The sequence below is a fragment of the Bufo bufo genome, chromosome 10, assembly GCF_905171765.1.
Source record: "Bufo bufo chromosome 10, aBufBuf1.1, whole genome shotgun sequence".
Classification (NCBI taxonomy): Eukaryota; Metazoa; Chordata; class Amphibia; order Anura; family Bufonidae; genus Bufo; species Bufo bufo.
Window position 1 is genome coordinate 71,979,391 of NC_053398.1, and position 21,387 is coordinate 72,000,777.

Here is a 21,387-nt window from a genome sequence, read left to right on the forward strand (position 1 = left end):
TCTTATCACCAAAAATGATAACCGCTGGCAACACAAATTGCGATGTACGTATGGAGGAAACGTATACCCCCCGGCTGACATCCTCCACACAGCCTGGGGTTAGTAGTTTTTCCGACGGTCTTTTGTTTCTGAGGAAAGAAGAACAGACATTAATGAAATGACCCCTCTCCCCACAAAAAAAAAAAACCCCACGCCTACGGCGAGCCTCAGGAGGACGGACCTGACGAGTAGTTCCTCCTAGCTGCATAGGCTCGTCTAAGTCCGTACAGACTAACTGCTGCTTGGGAGGGGTTACCAATTGCTCCGGTTTTTTCAACCTGACCCTAAGGCGTCTATCTATTCGGATAGAAAGGGACATAACCGCATCAAGGGAAAAGGGGGTCTCATATAATGCAAGCGCATCCTTAACCCTTTCGGATAACCCAGAGCAGAACTGACTCCTGAGAGCCGGGTCGTTCCATTGGGTATCCGTAGCCCACCTACGGAATTCAGAGCAATACTCCTCTACCGGCCGCTCTCCTTGTAAGAGTCTCCGTAATCTTGATTCAGCCAGGGCGACTCGGTCAGGGTCATCATATATGAGACCCAAGGCCCCAAAAAACTCATCCACTGACCGAAGAGCCTGGGAATCAGTAGGTAAAGAGAACGCCCAGGACTGCGGATCCCCCTGCAGCAGGGAAATAACAACCCCCACCTGCTGATCTTCATTACCAGAGGAGTAAGGGCGCAGTTTAAAATATAACTTACAGGCCTCACGGAATGTCAAAAACTTGTCCCTTCCCCCAGAAAATCTGTCAGGGAGAGGGACCTTGGGTTCCGCAACAACCTGGTTACCAGTAGCAACCGCTGGGCTTGCAGTCAGTTGTAATTGCTGCTGTTGCTGGAGGACCGACGCCTTCAATCCTACCACCTCCAAAGACAGGCCATGAAATTGTTTGGACAGAGCAGCAATTTGATCCATACTGGATTCTAAGTAGGTAAAAAAATATTTTTTTTTTTTTATTTTTTCTTTTTTTTTCTTTACCTACACAAAATAATGGCCAGAGATAATGTAATGAACGACGACACGCACAGGGAGGAAAACAGGGAAAGCCCTGCCCAAGGGAGAGGGAAAGGTGGTGACCCCTAACTCACCTTGCGGCTGGCACCTGACTGCCCTGACGTCCCTAGACGGGTTCCTCACTCGTGCGGAGATCGCGTGCCTAAACCCTGGCTTTCCCTAATATGAGCCCTGGATAGTGAACAGGCCGGTGGGATCGCTAGTCCACACCACTATCACTAAGAGGGAAACACCAGGGAGAGGACAGACAAAACATACAAACACATACACCCAGGTGGGCGACCACAATAAACCAAAAAGGTCCAACAGGGATCTGGAGGGTAGCGTACTGGACCAACTACCAGCGAACGCAGCAACACAGCTCCAGAAGGTCAGAATAGATGTCCAGGCAGGAAGCTCTATCTCTGGCAACCAGAGAAGTGTGAGAGAGAAATATAAGGAGGTCTGGGAGTGCTGGACAAGGAACAGCTGAGGAGAAGGAGCTACGGATCCCTGAGTGAGCCAAAAGGGTTTGCTAAGCAAACCCAGAAAGCTACCATAAGGAAAACAGCCCTATCTTAAATAGAGCGTGCAGCCAACCGCTGCGACTTCCTGACCCCGGGTATAACGGAGTCAGGCGTGGTCCTCGACACCCTCGTGACAGATATTTATCTCACCCAGCATGGGTATATGTAAAAAGACACCCCAAAACACATTGCCCTACTTCTCCTGAGTACGGTGATACCACATGTGTGACACTTTTTTGCAGCCTAGGTGGGCAAAGGGGCCCAAATTCTAAAGAGGAACTTTAGGATTTCACAGGGCATTTTTTACACATTTGGATTCCAGACTTCTTCTCACGCATTAGGGCCCCTAAAATGCCAGGGCAGTTTAAATACCCCACAAGTGACCCCATTTTGGAAAGAAGACACCCCAAGGTATTCCGTGAGGGGCATGGCGAGTTCCTAGAATTTTTTTTTTTTGGCACAAGTTAGCGGAAAATTATGATTTTTTATTTTTTTTCTTACAAAGTCTCATATTCCACTAACTTGTGACAAAAAATTTAATTTTACATGAACTCACTATGCTGATCACGAAATACCTTGGGGTGTCTTCTTTCCAAAATGGGGTCACTTGTGGGGTAGTTATACCGCCCTGGCATTTTAGGGGCCCTAATGCGTGAGAAGTAGGTTGAAATCCAAATGTGTTAAAAATGCCCTGTAAAATCCTAAAGGTGCTCTTTAGAATTTGGGCCCCTTTGCCCACCTAGGCTGCAAAAAAGTGTCACACATGTGGTAGGGAAATGTGTTTTGGGGTGTATTTTTACATATACCCATGCTGGGTGAGAGAAATATCTCTGATGTGCTTGAAAATAAAGCATTGTTTGGACTTCAATCTGGTGTCCGTAGCGAAGTCTGTGAGAATGACCCCCGGATAAGAGACGATCCCTTACAATTGGTGGAGGATGCAGCAATGTCTATGCTGAAAGGACACAACAGAAAGTGGTTGTTAGGAGCAATGACATCACAGAAAAGAGCAGGTGCTGCCGAAAAACAGCTTGTGTTGTTTTTGATTTGTTTTTCTGTTTTGCAAAGAAAACTGTACAGGATTTAAAGGGCCAGAAGCTGACCGGTGGAAATGGCTGCGGCTGGGTGGAGCCCATGGGAGATATCCTGCGAGATGGTGATTGGGGGACTCCCGGCGTGGGTTACGCTAGCCTCCCGCCAACAAGTGTCTCGGGTCAGGCCCGAAGTTCTGGAGTTTCTGAAAGATGGTCTGGTGTGGCGGAAACCTAAGGTGATGTCATCTGTGGGAAGTGGCCCTGTTTGGTGGAAAACCAAGGCCACAGAGGAAGTAATGGAGCAGCTGGTGCGGGAAACTAATTCCTTGTTGAGGAAGCAGAGTGCTGCACTTGGAGAGGCTGCTCTGAACTTGGCTGAGAGTGGAGTGCCGGAGGAAAAGTGGATATATGCCATTGCCAAGGGCAGCCGTCGGGAAGACAAGAAGACGGAGAGCAGTGTGGCACTCCGGAGTGTATATGTTCCCTGTCAGTGTGTAACGAGTCCTGGAGAGGATGTGCGGAGAAACGGTAATGACGTTGCTAGGAGCAACCCCTAACTGGAGAAAGTGACAGCTTTACCGGTGTTGTCAGTTGCCAGTTACTGAGGAATAGTGAATGTCAAGGATCCCATGCTAGCCCGCGTAAGAGGAAGCAGGATTGCGAAATCGGAAGTCGCTGCGGCTATTGTGGAGTCTGCATGCGATCCTGGGCAGACTGTTCCCAGGATCCACGAGAAAGATGATGAACTCGGTAGAGAGGTACCTGGAGCGCCCTCATCTTCCGAGGCGACCGCACCTGTGATGACATTGGGTAAGAGCGTTCCAGTTATTACTTGTATAGCAGACAAAGTGACAATGAGCGGGGCTCTGGAGGTTGGGCATGTTGCTGACCAGTGCCCTAATGCCCCAGAAGGCCTGTGTTGTGGTATGAGCCGGCAGCAGTTGCTCTCTGCCGAGCCAGTCTGTGTAAAAACACCAGGACTAGAGACTTCTGCATAAATGTGTGACCTTATGGAGAAGAGTAGTCCAGGCATTGTTGGACGCAGAGAGCCAGGTGATCCTGGTACCTGCCAGCCGGGTGGCTGGGAACTATGTGCGGGACATTTATGCAGAAAGTGACATACGGTAACTCCTGCAAAACCTGAAACTGTCCCTTTAAATGAGAGCGTGACGGACATACACATTGAATTTGGTGGTGTGAGTAAAATGACCATTGGAAACAATGGTGCAGACAAGGTGCCAAGTGATTGTGCAGAATTTGTTGAAATCTATAATGGTAATGTGGGTTTATGTACAAGGTCTGATGAGGATGCCAACCCTCTTACTTTGCAGGCTGCGGTTGGGGAAGCTCCCCCTCTTGGTAAAAATGTATATGGTATAAAAATGCTGATTGATGTTGAGAGCTCACAGCTGAGGGAACCCACTGTGAAAAATGTGCAAGGATACAGTGTGGCAGTCCTAGAGGGTGTACCACACGTACCAGAGGTGGATATGCAGTCTCCTCGGGATTCTATGGTTGCTGGGGTGGTGTTCAATGTGGAGATGGACTTATCGAAGCCCCTAGAGGTCAGGGTTGATAATGACCAGAGTGTTATTTATAATGTATGTGCTATGACCGTTAGCAACGCAAAGAGGAAAGCTACCATGTCAAGGTATTGCAAAATTCAGGCAGTCACTAGTAGCGACCAGACGACAGTTATACCTGACGCGACGAGAGCTGAGTGGGGAGACGGCAGCCTAGTTTCTGAGACCCATACCCAGGCAGGGGTAGATGACCTGACATGTCAGTACAGTAGCAATCATGAAGATTTCGCTCTCTCCACATGGTTCCTAGATATGATAGAGAAGTGACTAGCTGTCTTCACAGTCACTGAAGAAGAAAACTGCAGTAGACACAAGCAAAGTGCTTAAAGGGACCCTGGGTGGAACCCCCACAGCGTGCCCAAAAGATAATGGTGATACTCCTACATCGGCTGCAGCAGAGCAGAGTGAAGAGCATCTGGAACAGGAGGCCCTCTCCTTGGCTTGATCCCTTGAAGAATCGCTTGAGGAGCGAAGTAAATGTGAGAGGCTGAACAAGCAACTCAGAGCAGAGATGAAAGATCTCATTAGCTCAAAAGATGATATCGGGAAGAACGTCTATGAGTTGAAGAAGTATAAGTCAGTGCCTGTTAAGAATGGGTCTGGTGATGGCGGCGCCGGGGTGCTGGCCGAGGCAGAGAAGATGGAAGATGTATCTGCTGAACCAGTTGATGGGACTTATGTGGATACAGAAGCCAAGAGACTCATGGCAATGAGTAGCCAGGACCTGGTCATGAAAGATGTGTAGCCAGGACCTGGTCATAAAATATGTTTCCTCTGCCGTCAGTGCCTTCCAGAAAGCCAGCGGTCTGCTGGAGAGGAAATACCAGGAGACAGACGACCAGCATGCAGATGGTGTCTACTACTGTGAGATGGCTCTCCTAGAGCCTAAACAAATTGGGAACAAAATCCTGGGTGAACCTCTGGAGGGATTGCCAGAAGACAAGGAGTCTGGTGAAGATCCCGATGTCCCCAGGGCCTCCAACCTTGATGAGAAAGAGGAGGAGGAGTTAAAAAGGCAAGGATATGATGCCATGTCCGTGGAGGATGAGAAGGCCAAGGTCTTGAAGTGGGAGAAATCCTCGGATGTTCCAGAGACCAAGGATAAGGCTGAAGAGGGGTCTGCCGAAGTGGGGAGAGCCACTGAAGAAGCAGAAGACCCTGAAACTGAGGCCAAATCTGAAGAAATCACTGCTGAAAAAGAAGCGAGCGGGTGCAAGTGTGCTCTGCTGAAAGAGCCCTGCAAAGCCAAGAAGAAAGGGTCTGAACACGACCATGAATGGGAGCAACTATGCGAACAGTCCAGTCAAGAGCTGCAGCAGTACAATAAAAGGCCTGAGGTTGAGAGCAAGAATCAAAGAGTGCGAAAGCATGTTATTGTCACTCAGAAAACAGTAGAAAGGAAGAGTGTCTGGCTGTTAGTTGGGCACAAAAGGCCTTTAGACAGTTTCTACTAGGAAGGAAGGCAGTGTTTATGACAAACCGAGCTCTTCTGGCCTGGGTCTGGCAGAATAAAGGGAAGCCTGTGATGCTGGCCACATATTCCAGGGGGAATGTTGAGCTGGAAGGTGGCAGGTTAATGCGGATGCCCTATCACAAGCATCCGTATGGTACATGTGTTCACCCCCACAGGGTTGAACACAGGGGGGGATATGTGGATAGTGATGGGTGCAGTAAAGTCCCGGGGAAGCATGAAAAAGGGGTGGTGTTGCACCAGGAGCGTGTCACCAAGGGGCCCGGCCTTGGTGGAGTAAAGGCCCTAGATATAGGTGGCCACTAAGTTAGTTGGTGGACACGAAGATAGTTAGCTTAGCTGGCTCCAGCTAGTCCGGGGTGGGCTTTTACTGGGAACAGGCAATGTGTTGGGTGGGTGCCTGTTCCCCATGCTCTAGTCCGGGATTTTGGAATATGCCCATGTCCAGGAATGCTATTTAATCCTGTTGCTGGACTTGGGTGTGGCTCCCAGTCTGGGAAAGGAGCAGGCTGTGTTGAGGCCTGTGGGAGCTGGGACCCTCTAACCCTGTGTGTGGAGTAAGCACTGATCATGTGTTTTGGGGAGCTGGGTTGTAGACTTAGATCCCAATAGAAAGGGAAAGACTGTTTAGTCAGTGTTTATTCACAGGTTGAACATAGTCCTGTTCAGGGGAATATATGGTAGAATGTGGTCATATAACAAGAATTCACAGGATTACCACCATTCTAAAACATAACCTTTAAAGCATTAAAGGTTATGTTTTAAAATGGTGGTAATCCTGTGAATTTCTGTTTAGTCAGTGGTCAGATGGCTGAGGATTTATGTTTGTTTTGGTTGCTGTTATGCTTGAAAATAAAGCATTGTTTGGACTTCAATCTGGTGTCCGTAGCGAAGTCTGTGAGAATGACCCCCGGATAAGAGACGATCCCTTACAATATATATATATTGTGACATAGCAAGAGGTTTTGTTTGGGAAGGCAGGTATTTTCCTCCCAACATGGGCGGCTGTGCTGATTTCCAGCCAGGTGAGATCAAATACGGGACCGGAGTTTAAGTGCCGGTCCGGGTTTTGGCAGCACCTGGCTGTCCTTTAAATAGGCAGCTGGGCTCAGAATCAAGGTCTCTGTTTTGGGATCGAAGGCATGGTGCCGTGCTAGAGGGCTCAGAGCCGCATGTGGGGAAACAGGCCCCCTAAAGCCTGTTGTGGACCGCTGAAAAAACCTGCTAACAAGGTGACTGTTTTGTGCTTTGGACTTTCCTTTGTGTGAACGAACACTAAGACTGAAAAATATTGCTTTGTTTTTTTCCTCCTGTGTGAATAAACACTGAAGTTTTGTTTTACAAACTGTTTCTTTTGCCTCTGTTCTGCGTCCACTTACCCTGCCTACCAGAGCGAATCCCCACTATATATATATATATATATATATATGTATATATATATATATCCATAAAAAATCAGGCAGCACTCCCTTGGAAGTTGAAAAGATGGGTGCCGGCGGTAATCCCTCGATTCAGGATGATGAACAAACAATAAAATTCCGCAGTACTCCTTGAAAGATGAAAAAATGTGCTATTTATTCACACATGTCATGTAGCAACGTTTCGGTTCTGAGAGAGAACTGAAAGGTTGCTACATGACATGTGTGAATAAATAGCACATTTTTTCATCTTTCAAGGAGTGCTGCGGAATTTTATTGTTTATATATATATATATATAGATATATATATATATATATACAGTACAGACCAAAAGTTTGGACACACCTTCTCATTTAAAGAGTTTTCTTTATTTTCATGACTATGAAAATTGGAGATTCACAATGAAGGCATCAAAACTATGAATTAACACATGTGGAATTATATACATAACAAACAAGTGTGAAACAACTGAAAATATGTCATATTCTAGGTTCTTCAAAGTAGCCACCTTTTGCTTTGATTACTGCTTTGCACACTCTTGGCATTCTCTTGATGAGCTTCAAGAGGTAGTCCCCTGAAATGTTTTTCACTTCACAGGTGTACCCTGTCAGGTTTAATAAGTGGGATTTCTTGCCTTATAAATGGGGTTGGGACCATCAGTTGCGTTGAGGAGAAGTCAGGTGGATACACAGCTGATAGTCCTACAGAATAGAATTTGTATTATAGCAAGAAAAAAGCAGCTAAGTAAAGAAAAATGAGTGGCCAACATTACTTTAAGAAATGAAGGTCAGTCAGTCAGTCAGTCGAAAAATTGGGAAAACTTTGAAAGTAAGGGCTATTTGACCATGAAGGAGAGTGATGGGGTGCTGCGCCAGATGACCTGGCCTCCACAGTCACCGGACCAAAAGGGCCAACAAGTGCTAAGCATCTCTGGGAACTCCTTCAAGACTGTTGGAAGACCATTTCAGGGGACTACCTCTTGAAGCTCATCAAGAGAATGCCAAGAGTGTGCAAAGCAGTAATCAAAGCAAAAGGTGGCTACTTTGAAGAACCTCCTAGAATATGACATATTTTCAGTTGTTTCACACTTGTTTGTTATGTATATAATTCCACATGTGTTAATTCATAGTTTTGATGCCTTCATAGTCATGAAAATAAAGAAAACTCTTTGAATGAGAAGGTGTGTCCAAACTTTTGGTCCGTACTGTATATATATACATATATATATATATATATATATATATAATGAAAATCCGCAGCACTCCTTAAAAATAAAAATGTGCTCTTTATTCACACATATCAAGTAACAACGTTTCGGTTCTCTCACAGAACCTTTCTCAAGTCAGGTGAAACATAAAGTGCAATAGTGCCAGTATAAATACATACACTGCTCAAAAAAATAAAGGGAACACAAAAATAACACATCCTAGATCTGAGTTAATTAAATATTCTTCTGAAATACTTTGTTCTTTACATAGTTGAATGTGCTGACAACAAAATCACACAAAAATTTAAAAATGGAAATCAAATTTTTCAACCCATGGAGGTCTGGATTTGGAGTCACACTCAAAATTAAAGTGGAAAAACACACTACAGGCTGATCCAACTTGATGTAATGTCCTTAAAACAAGTCAAAATGAGGCTCAGTAGTGTGTGTGGCCTCCACGTGCCTGTATGACCTCCCTACAACGCCTGTGCATGCTCCTGATGAGGTGGCGGACGGTCTCCTGAGGAATCTCCTCCCAGACCTGGACTAAAGTATCTGCCAACTCCTGGACAGTCTGTGGTGCAACGTGACGTTGGTGGATAGAGCGAGACATGATGTCCCAGATGTGCTCAATTGGATTCAGGTCTGGGGAACGGGCGGGCCAGTCCATAGCATCAATGCCTTCGTCTTGCAGGAACTGCTGACACACTCCAGCCACATGAGGTCTAGCATTGTCTTGCATTAGGAGGAACCCAGGGCCAACCGCACCAGCATATGGTCTCACAAGGGCTCTGAGGATCTCATCTCGGTACCTAATGGCAGTCAGGCTACCTCTGGCGAGCACATGGAGGGCTGTGCGGCCCTCCAAAGAAATGCCACCCCACACCATTACTGATCCAATGCCAAACCGGTCATGCTGGAGGATGTTGCAGGCAGCAGAATGTTCTCCACGGCGTCTCAAGACTCTGTCACGTCTGTCACATGTGCTCAGTGTGAACCTGCTTTCATCTGTGAAGAGCACAGGGCGCCAGTGGCGAATTTGCCAATCTTGGTGTTCTCTGGCAAATGCCAAACGTCCTGCACAGTGTTGGGCTGTAAGCACAACCCCCACCTGTGGACGTCGGGCCCTCATATCACCCTCATGGAGTCTGTTTCTGACCGTTTGAGCAGACACATGCACATTTGTGGCCTGCTGGAGGTCATTTTGCAGGGCTCTGGCAGTGCTCCTCCTGTTCCTCCTTGCACAAAGGCGGAGGTAGCGGTCCTGCTGCTTGGTTGTTGCGCTCCCACGGCCTCCTCCACGTCTTCTGATGTACTGGCCTGTCACCTGGTAGCGCCTCCATGCTCTGGACACTACGCTGACAGACACAGCAAACCTTCTTGCCACAGCTCGCATTGATGTGCCATCCTGGATAATCTGCACTACTTGAGCCACTTGTGTGGGTTGTAGACTCCGTCTCATGCTACCACTAGAGTGAAAGCACCGCCAGCATTCAAAAGTGACCAAAACATCAGCCAGCATAGGAACTGAGAAGTGGTCTGTGGTCACCCTCTGCAGAACCACTCCTTTATTGGGGGTGTCTTGCTAATTGCCTATAATTTCCACCTGTTGTCTATCCCATTTGCACAACAGCATGTGAAATTGATTGTCACTCAGTGTTGCTTCCTAAGTGGACAGTTTGATTTCACAGAAGTGTGATTGACTTGGAGTTACATTGTGTTGTTTAAGTGCTCCCTTTATTTTTTTGAGCAGTGTAGTAAGATTGTTATCAATTAATTAACCAATACAAAAACATACACTCCCCTTTATGGGGATGTTACAAATTTATGGGTTAACACCACATGTCAAAGTGAGTAAGGACTGCACAAGATTCAGTCAGTCATATATGCTATGTCATTGTAGTTGTGATATTAATTACAAACATTTCATAATCATAGTACATGTGATAAAGTGCAAAGTGCTTTAAAATCAAACATACAGCAATACCTCGCTGGAGGGTTGTGGAGTGAACAAGGAGGATGGCGTCTTAGTCCACGGAGATACACACTGGTTCTGCGCGTCTATGCCTCACTACTACGCATGTGTAGGCCCTTACCCCTCCCATTAGGCGGTGCATAACAGCAGTACGTCACCAGAGGCGGGGACCAAATGACTGCACTGTCTGATGTCATCAGCAAAATTAGAGGGACACAGATCCCGAAGGGGGCAATTCTGGCATCTTTTGACATTGTATCATTGTATACTTCGATCAATCATGAAAAGGGCTTACTGGCGGTGGCGGAGATGTTGCAGGGTTCGGATTTTCCCGCTCCAACCCGCCATTTCATTCTGACATTACTAGAGCTGTCACTTAGGAACAATTACTTTGTGTTCCAGGGTCCAATGCCGCGCCCACATATGCAAATATATTTGTACGGTCATTTGAGGAACGTCTTGTCTATGTATCTCCCCACTTCAATCAGGTTTTGACGTGGTGGAGATACATAGACGACATTTTCCTCATCTGGACAGGCACCATGGAGACACTGATGGATTTTCATGTATTTTTGAACTCCATTGATAAGGAGATCCAATTTACATTCTCATCAAGAGAATGCCAAGAGTGTGCAAAGCAGTAATCAAAGCAAAAGGTGGCTACTTTGAAGAACCTAGAATATGACATATTTTCAGTTGTTTCACACTTGTTTGTTATGTATATAATTCCACATGTGTTAATTCATAGTTTTGATGCCTTCAGTGTGAATCTACAATTTTCATAGTCATGAAAATAAAGAAAACTCTTTGAATGAGAAGGTGTGTCCACACTTTTGGTCTGTACTGTATATACACACATATACACTCACCTAAAGAATTATTAGGAACACCTATTCTATTTCTCATTAATGCAATTATCTAGTCAACCAATCACATGGCAGTTGCTTCAATCCATTTAGGGGTGTGGTCCTGGTCAAGACAATCTCCTGAACTCCAAACTGAATGTCAGAATGGGAAAGAAAGGTGATTTAAGAAATTTTGAGCGTGGCATGGTTGTTGGTGCCAGACGGGCTGATCTGAGTATTTCACAATCTGCTCAGTTACTGGGATTTTCACGCACAACCATTTCTAGGGTTTACAAAGAATGGTGTGAAAAGGGAAAAACATCCAGTATGCGGCAGTCCTGTGGGCAAAAATGCCTTGTGGATGCTAGAGGTCAGAGGACAATGGGCCGACTGATTCAAGCTGATAGAAGAGCAACGTTGACTGAAATAACCACTCGTTTGTATGCAGCAAAGCATTTGTGAAGCCACAACACGCACAACCTTAAGGCGGATGGGCTACAACAGCAGAAGACCCCACCGGGTACCACTCATCTCCACTACAAATAGGAAAAAGAGGCTACAATTTGCACGAGCTCACCAAAATTGGACTGTTGAAGACTGGAAAACAGTTGCCTGGTCTGATGAGTCCCGATTTCTGTTGAGACATTCAAATGGTAGAGTCCGAATTTGGCGTAAACAGAATGAGAACATGTATCCATCCTCTGATGGCTACTTCCAGCAGGATAATGCACCATGTCACGGAATTTTGGGGTGTCCGTGACACGGACCCGAACATTTTCGTAAAAGTCTGGGTTCGGTGTTCGGCGCTTTCTTGGCGCTTTTTGAAAGGCTGCAAAGCAGCCAATCAACAAGCGTCATACTACTTGGCCCAAGAAGCCATCACAGCCATGCCTACTATTGGCATGGCTGTGATTGGCCAGTGCACCATGTGACCCAGCCTCTATTTAAGCTGGAGTCACGTAGCGCCGCACGTCACTCTGCTATGATCAGTATAGGGAGAGGTTGCAGCTGCGACGTTAGGGCGAGATTAGGCAGATTAACTCCTCCAAAAGACTTCATTCTGTGATCGATCTGCAGCTGTGGATTATTGAAGTGCTATTATTGACTTGCTCACTTTTTTGAGGCTGCCCAGAGCGTTTTTAGATCACTTTTTTTCTGGGGTGATCGGCGGCCATTTTGTGACTTGTGGTGCGCCAGCACGAGCTATCACCAAGTGTATTTAACCATCGATAGTGTGGTTATTTTGTGCTATATCCTACATCAGCTGCAGGCTGAGCCTGTGTCACCGAAGTGCATTTAACCATCAACAGTCTGGTTATTTTTGGCCATATACTACATCAGCTGCAGGCTGAGCCTGTGTCACCCAAGTGCATTTAACCATCAACAGTCTGATTATTATTTGGCCATATACTACATCAGCTGCAGGCTGAGCCTGTGTCACCCAAGTGTATTTAACCATCGATAGTGTGGTTATTTTGTGCTATATCCTACATCAGCTGAAGGCTGAGCCTGTGTCACCCAAGTGCATTTAACCATCAACAGTCTGATTATTTTTTGGCCATATACTACATCTGGTGCAGGCTGAGCCTGTGTCACCCAAGTGCATTTAACCATCAACAGTCTGATTATTTTTTGGCCATATATTACATCAGGGGCAAGTTGAGCCTGTCACCCAGCGCCTAAAAAATAGACCTGACATTTCTATTCAACCAAATCTGCACAGTTTTAGCTGGTCAAGTTATTTGTAGTGACCGTAAAAGCAGACTTTTTGTTCTGGGTTGAAAAAGCATTCCCAAATTTGCCATTCTGAAAATAACTAGTTTGTGGTATTTGAGGCCTACTTGAAATCTATCCCAAAAAGAAAATCTTACATTGAAGGTATTGATAGTGTCATTCAGAAAAACCTAAGACACACGCTAGCGTGCTGATAGAAGTGTCATTCTGTGATTAAACCTATAACTGTCACACAGCGCAAAAAAAAACAGGTCTCACATCTCTATTCAACCAAATCTGCACAGTTTTAGCTGGTCAAGTTATTTGTAGTGACCGTCAAAGCAGACTTTTTGTTCTGGGTTGAAAAAGCATTCCCAAATTTGCCATTCTCAAAATAACTAGTTTGTGGTATTTGAGGCCTACTTGAAATCTATCCCAAAAAGAAAATCTTACATTGAAGGTATTGATAGTGTCATTCAGAAAAACCTAAGACACACGCTAGCGTGCTGATAGAAGTGTCATTCTGTGATTAAACCTATAACTGTCACACAGCGCAAAAAAAAACAGTTCTCACATCTCTATTCAACCAAATCTGCACAGTGTTAGCTGGTCAAGTTATTTGTAGTGACCGTAAAAGCAGACTTTTTGTTCTGGGTTGAAAAAGCATTCCCAAATTTGCCATTCTGAAAATAACTAGTTTGTGGTATTTGAGGCCTACTTGAAATCTATCCCAAAAAGAAAATCTTACATTGAAGGTATTGATAGTGTCATTCAGAAAAACCTAAGACACACGCTAGCGTGCTGATAGAAGTGTCATTCTGTGATTAAACCTATAACTGTCACACAGCGCAAAAAAAACAGGTCTCACATCTCTATTCAACCAAATCTGCACAGTTTTAGCTGGTCAAGTTATTTGTAGTGACCGTAAAAGCAGACTTTTTGTTCTGGGTTGAAAAAGCATTCCCAAATTTGCCATTCTCAAAATAACTAGTTTGTGGTATTTGAGGCCTACTTGAAATCTATCCCAAAAAGAAAATCTTACATTGAAGGTATTGCTAGTGTCATTCATAAAAACCTAAGACACACGCTAGCGTGCTGATAGAAGTGTCATTCTGTGATTAAACCTATAACTGTCACACAGCGCAAAAAAAAACAGGTCTCACATCTCTATTCAACCAAATCTGCACAGTTTTAGCTGGTCAAGTTATTTGTAGTGACCGTAAAAGCAGACTTTTTGTTCTGGGTTGAAAAAGCATTCCCAAATTTGCCATTCTGAAAATAACTAGTTTGTGGTATTTGAGGCCTACTTGAAATCTATCCCAAAAAGAAAATCTTACATTGAAGGTATTGATAGTGTCATTCAGAAAAACCTAAGACACACGCTAGCGTGCTGATAGAAGTGTCATTCTGTGATTAAACCTATAACTGTCACACAGCGCAAAAAAAAACAGGTCTCACATCTCTATTCAACCAAATCTGCACAGTGTTAGCTGGTCAAGTTATTTGTAGTGACCGTAAAAGCAGACTTTTTGTTCTGGGTTGAAAAAGCATTCCCAAATTTGCCATTCTGAAAATAACTAGTTTGTGGTATTTGAGGCCTACTTGAAATCTATCCCAAAAAGAAAATCTTACATTGAAGGTATTGATAGTGTCATTCAGAAAAACCTAAGACACACGCTAGCGTGCTGATAGAAGTGTCATTCTGTGATTAAACCTATAACTGTCACACAGCGCAAAAAAAAACAGGTCTCACATCTCTATTCAACCAAATCTGCACAGTGTTAGCTGGTCAAGTTATTTGTAGTGACCGTAAAAGCAGACTTTTTGTTCTGGGTTGAAAAAGCATTCCCAAATTTGCCATTCTGAAAATAACTAGTTTGTGGTATTTGAGGCCTACTTGAAATCTATCCCAAAAAGAAAATCTTACATTGAAGGTATTGATAGTGTCATTCAGAAAAACCTAAGACACACGCTAGCGTGCTGATAGAAGTGTCATTCTGTGATTAAACCTAGAACTGTCACACAGCGCAAAAAAAAAACAGGTCTCACATCTCTATTCAACCAAATCTGCACAGTTTTAGCTGGTCAAGTTATTTGTAGTGACCGTAAAAGCAGACTTTTTGTTCTGGGTTGAAAAAGCATTCCCAAATTTGCCATTCTCAAAATAACTAGTTTGTGGTATTTGAGGCCTACTTGAAATCTATCCCAAAAAGAAAATCTTACATTGAAGGTATTGATAGTGTCATTCAGAAAAACCTAAGACACACGCTAGCGTGCTGATAGAAGTGTCATTCTGTGATTAAACCTATAACTGTCACACAGCGCAAAAAAAAACAGGTCTCACATCTCTATTCAACCAAATCTGCACAGTTTTAGCTGGTCAAGTTATTTGTAGTGACCGTAAAAGCAGACTTTTTGTTCTGGGTTGAAAAAGCATTCCCAAATTTGCCATTCTCAAAATAACTAGTTTGTGGTATTTGAGGCCTACTTGAAATCTATCCCAAAAAGAAAATCTTACATTGAAGGTATTGATAGTGTCATTCAGAAAAACCTAAGACACACGCTAGCGTGCTGATAGAAGTGTCATTCTGTGATTAAACCTATAACTGTCACACAGCGCAAAAAAAAAAAACAGGTCTCACATCTCTATTCAACCAAATCTGCACAGTTTTAGCTGGTCAAGTTATTTGTAGTGACCGTAAAAGCAGACTTTTTGTTCTGGGTTGAAAAAGCATTCCCAAATTTGCCATTCTGAAAATAACTAGTTTGTGGTATTTGAGGCCTACTTGAAATCTATCCCAAAAAGAAAATCTTACATTGAAGGTATTGATAGTGTCATTCAGAAAAACCTAAGACACACGCTAGCGTGCTGATAGAAGTGTCATTCTGTGATTAAACCTATAACTGTCACACAGCGCAAAAAAAAACAGGTCTCACATCTCTATTCAACCAAATCTGCACAGTTTTAGCTGGTCAAGTTATTTGTAGTGACCGTAAAAGCAGACTTTTTGTTCTGGGTTGAAAAAGCATTCCCAAATTTGCCATTCTCAAAATAACTAGTTTGTGGTATTTGAGGCCTACTTGAAATCTATCCCAAAAAGAAAATCTTACATTGAAGGTATTGATAGTGTCATTCAGAAAAACCTAAGACACACGCTAGCGTGCTGATAGAAGTGTCATTCTGTGATTAAACCTATAACTGTCACACAGCGCAAAAAAAAACAGGTCTCACATCTCTATTCAACCAAATCTGCACAGTGTTAGCTGGTCAAGTTATTTGTAGTGACCGTAAAAGCAGACTTTTTGTTCTGGGTTGAAAAAGCATTCCCAAATTTGCCATTCTCAAAATTGTGGTGAACGGGAACAATGAGGAAAACATCTAATAAGGGACGCGGACTAGGACATGGTCGTGTTAGTGGACCCTCTGGTGCTGGGAGAGGACGTGGCCGTTCTGCCACAGCCACACGTCCTAGTGAACCAACTACCTCAGGTCCCAGTAGCCAGCAGAATTTACAGCGATATTTGGTGGGGCCCAATGCCGTTCTAAGGATGGTAAGGCCTGAGCAGGTGCAGGCATTAGTCAATTGGGTGGCCGACAGTAAATCCAGCACGTTCACATTATCTCCCACCCAGTCTTCTGCAGAAAGCGCACAGATGGCGCATGAAAACCAAGCCCATCGGTCTGTCACATCACCCCCATGCATATCAGGGAAACTGTCTGAGCCTCAAGTTATGCAGCAGTCTCTTATGCTGTTTGAAGACTCTGCTGCCAGGGTTTCCCAAGGGCATCCACCTAGCCCTTCCCCAGGGGTGGAAGAGATAGAATGCACTAACGCACAACCACTTATTTTTCCTGATGATGAGGACATGGGAATACCACCTCAGCACGTCTCTGATGATGACGAAACACAGGTGCCAACTGCTGCGTCTTTCTGCAGTGTGCAGACTGAACAGGAGGTCAGGGATCAAGACTGGGTGGAAGACGATGCAGGGGACGATGAGGTCCTAGACCCCACATGGAATGAAGGTCGTGCCACTGACTTTCACAGTTCGGAGGAAGAGGCAGTGGTGAGACCGAGCCAACAGCGTAGCAAAAGAGGGAGCAGTGGGCAAAATCAGAACACCCGCCGCCAAGAGACTCCGCCTGCTACTGACCGCCGCCATCTGGGACCGAGCACCCCAAAGGCAGCTTCAAGGAGTTCCCTGGCATGGCACCTCTTCAAACAATGTGCTGACGACAAGACCCGAGTGGTTTGCACGCTGTGCCATCAGAGCCTGAAGTGAGGCATTAACGTTCTGAACCTTAGCACAACCTGCATGACCAGGCACCTGCATGCAAAGCATGAACTGCAGTGGAGTAAACACCTTAAAAACAAAGAAGTCACTCAGGCTCCCCCTGCTACCTCTTCTGCTGCTGCTGCCTCGGCCTCTTCTGCTGCTGCCGCCGCCTCGGCCTCTTCCTCCGCCTCTGGAGGAACGTTGGCACCTGCCGCCCAGCAAACATGGGATGTACCACCAACACCACTACCTGCGTCACCAAGCATCTCAACCATGTCACACGGCAGCGTTCAGCTCTCCATCTCACAAACATTTGAGAGAAAGCGTAAATTCCCACCTAGCCACCCTCGATCCCTGGCCCTGAATGCCAGCATTTCTAAACTACTGGCCTATGAAATGCTGTCATTTAGGCTGGTGGACACACACAGCTTCAAACAGCTCATGTCACTTGCTGTCCCACAGTATGTTGGTCCCAGCCGCCACTACTTCTCCAAGAGAGCCGTGCCTTCCCTGCACAAACAAGTGTCCGATAAAATCAAGTGTGCACTGTGCAACGCCATCTGTGGCAAGGTCCACCTAACCACAGATACGTGGACCAGTAAGCACGGCCAGGGACGCTATATCTCCCTAACTGCACACTGGGTAAATGTAGTGGCGGCTGGGCCCCAGGCGGAGAGCTGTTTGGCGCACGTCCTTCCGCCGCCAAGGATCGCAGGGCAACATTCTTTGCCTCCTGTCTCCTCCTCCTCCTACTCAGCTTCCTCCTCCTCTTCTTCCACCTGCTCATCCAGTCAGCCACACACCTTCACCACCAACTTCAGCACAGCACGGGGTAAACGTCAGCAGGCCATTCTAAAACTCATATGTTTGGGGGACAGGCCCCACACCGCACAGGAGTTGTGGCGGGGTATAGAACAACAGACCGACGAGTGGTTGCTGCCGGTGATCCTCAAGCCCGGCCTGGTGGTGTGCGATAATAGGTGAAATCTCGTTGCAGCTCTGGGACTAGCTGATTTGACGCACATCCCTTGCCTGGCGCATGTGCTGAATTTGGTGGTGCAGAAGTTCATTCGCAACTACCCCGACATGTCAGAGCTGCTGCATAAAGTGCGGGCCGTCTGTTCGCGCTTCCGGCGTTCACACCCTGCCGCTGCTCGCCTGTCTGCGCTACAGCGTAACTTCGGCCTTCCCGCTCACCGCCTCATATGCGACGTACCCACCAGGTGGAACTCCACCTTGCATATGCTGGACAGACTGTGCGAGCAGCAGCAGGCCATAGTGGAGTTTCAGCTGCAGCACGCACGGGTCAGTCGCTCTGCGGATCAGACACACTTCACCACCAATGACTGGGCCTCCATGCGAGACCTGTGTGCCCTGTTGCGCTGTTTCGAGTACTCCACCAACATGGCCAGTGGCGATGACGCCGTTATCAGCGTTACAATACCACTTCTATGTCTCCTTGAGGAAACACTTAGGGCGATGATGGAAGAGGAGGTGGCCCAGGAGAAAGAGGAGGAAGAGGGGTCATTTTTAGCACTTTCAGGCCAGTCTCTTCAAAGTGACTCAGAGGGAGGTTTTTTGCAACACCAGAGGCCAGGTACAAATGTGGCCAGACAGGGCCCACTACTGGAGGACGAGGAGGACGAGGATGAGAAGGAGGTGGAGGAGGATGAGGATGAAGCATGTTCACAGCAGGGTGGCACCCAAAGCAGCTCGGGCCCATCACTGGTGCGTGGCTGGGGGGAAACACAGGACGATGACGATACGCCTCCCACAGAGGACAGCTTGTCCTTACTTCTGGGCAGCCTGGCACACATGAGCGACTACATGCTGCAGTGCCTGCGCAACGACAGCAGAGTTGCCCACATTTTAAAGTGTGCGGAATACTGGGTTGCCACCCTGCTGGATCCCCGGTACAAAGACAATGTGCCCACCTTACTTCCTACACTGGAGCGTGATAGGAAGATGCGCGAGTACAAGCGCACGTTGGTAGACGCGCTACTGAGAGCATTCCCAAATGTCACAGGGGAACCAGTGGAAGCCCAAGGCGAAGGCAGAGGAGGAGCAAGAGGTCGCCAACGCAGCTGTGTCACGGCCAGCTCCTCTGAGAGCAGGGTTAGCATGGCAGAGATGTGGAAAAGTTTTGTCACCACGCCACAGCTAACTGCGCCACCCCCTGATACGGAACGTGTTAGCAGGAGGAAACATTTCACTAACATGGTGGAACTGCTGGTACCTGTGCATACCCCTCCACGTACTGACTGATGGTTCGGCCCCATTCAACTTCTGGGTCTCCAAATTGTCCACGTGGCCAGAGCTAGCCTTTTATGCCTTGGAGGTGCTGGCCTGCCCGGCGGCCAGCGTTTTGTCTGAACGTGTATTCAGCACGGCAGGGGGCGTCATTACAGACAAACGCAGCCGCCTGTCTACAGCCAATGTGGACAAGCTGACGTTCATAAAAACGAACCAGGCATGGATCCCACAGGACCTGTCCATCCCTTGTGCAGATTAGATATTAACTACCTCCCCTTAACAATATATTATTCTACTCCAGGGCACTTCCTCATTCAATACTATTTTTAATTTCATTTTACCATTATATTGCGGGGCAACCCAAAGTTGAATGAACCTCTCCTCTGTCTGGGTGTCGGGGCCTAAATGTGTGACAGTGGCCTGTTCCAGTGGTGGGTGACGTGAAGCCTGATTCTCTGCTATGACATGAATACAGATTCTGCGCTGACATAAGGCCAGATTCTCTGTTACGGGACCTCTCTCCTCTGCCTGGGTGCCTGGGCCTAAATGTGTGACAGTGGCCTGTTCCAGTGGTGGGTGACGTGAAGCCTGATTCTCTGCTATGACATGAAGACAGATTCTGCGCTGACATAAGGCCAGATTCTCTGTTACGGGACCTCTCTCCTCTGCCTGGGTCTAAATGTGTGACAGTGGCCTGTTCTATTGGTGGCTGACGTGAAGCCTGATTCTCTGCTATGACATGAAGACAGATTCTGCGCTGACATAAGGCCAGATTCTCTGTTACGGGACCGCTCTCCTCTGTCTGGGTGCCAGGCCTAAATGTGTGACAGTGGCCTGTTCCAGTGGTGGCTGACGTGAAGCCTGATTCTCTGCTATGACATGAAGACAGATTCTGCGCTGACATAAGGCCAGATTCTCTGTTACGGGACCGCTCTCCTCTGTCTGGGTGCCAGGGCCTAAATGTGTGACAGTGGCCTGTTCCAGTGGTGGGTGACGTGAAGGCTGATTCTCTGCTATGACATGAATACAGATTCTGCGCTGACATAAGGCCAGATTCTCTGTTACGGGACCTCTCTCCTCTGCCTGGGTGCCTGGGCCTAAATGTGTGACAGTGGCCTGTTCCAGTGGTGGGTGACGTGAAGCCTGATTCTCTGCTATGACATGAAGACAGATTCTGCGCTGACATAAGGCCAGATTCTCTGTTACGGGACCGCTCTCCTCTGTCTGGGTGCCTGGGCCTAAATGTGTGACAGTGGCCTGTTCCAGTGGTGGGTGACGTGAAGCCTGATTCTCTGCTATGACATAAATACAGATTCTGCGCTGACATAAGGCCAGATTCTCTGTTACGGGACCTCTCTCCTCTGCCTGGGTGCCTGGGCCTAAATGTGTGACAGTGGCCTGTTCCAGTGGTGGCTGACGTGAAGCCTGATTCTCTGCTATGACATGAAGACAGATTCTGCCCTGACATAAGGCCAGATTCTCTGTTACGGGACCGCTCTCCTCTGTCTGGGTGCCGGGGCATAAATGTGTGACAGTGGCCTGTTCCAGTGGTGGCTGACATGAAGCCTGATTCTCTGCTATGACATGAAGACAGATTCTGCGCTGACATAAGGCCAGATTCTCTGTTACAGGACCGCTCTCCTCTGTCTGGGTGCCGGGGCCTAAATGTGTGACAGTGGCCTGTTCAGGTGGTGGGTGACGTGAAGCCTGATTCTCTGCTATGACATGAATACAGATTCTGCGCTGACATAAGGCCAGATTCTCTGTTACGGGACCTCTCTCCTCTGCCTGGGTGCCTGGGCCTAAATGTGTGACAGTGGCCTGTTCCAGTGGTGGCTGACGTGAAGCCTGATTCTCTGCTATGATGTGAAGACAGATTCTGCGCTGACATAAGGCCAGATTCTCTGTTACGGGACCGCTCTCCTCTGTCTGGGTGCCGGGGCCTAAATGTGTGACAGTGGCCTGTTCCAGTGGTGGGTGACATAAAGCCTGATTCTCTGCTATGACATGAAGACAGATTCTGCGCTGACATAAGGCCAGATT

The 21,387-nt window shown here is 46.7% G+C and overlaps 1 protein-coding gene across 1 annotated transcript in view; it reads right to left on the reverse strand.

Moving 5' to 3' along the window:
* The window catches only part of LRP5 (LDL receptor related protein 5), a 1,269,095-nt gene that overhangs the window by 248,090 nt on the left and 999,618 nt on the right, over positions 1-21,387 (reverse strand). The gene's annotated exons all lie outside the window — the stretch shown is intronic.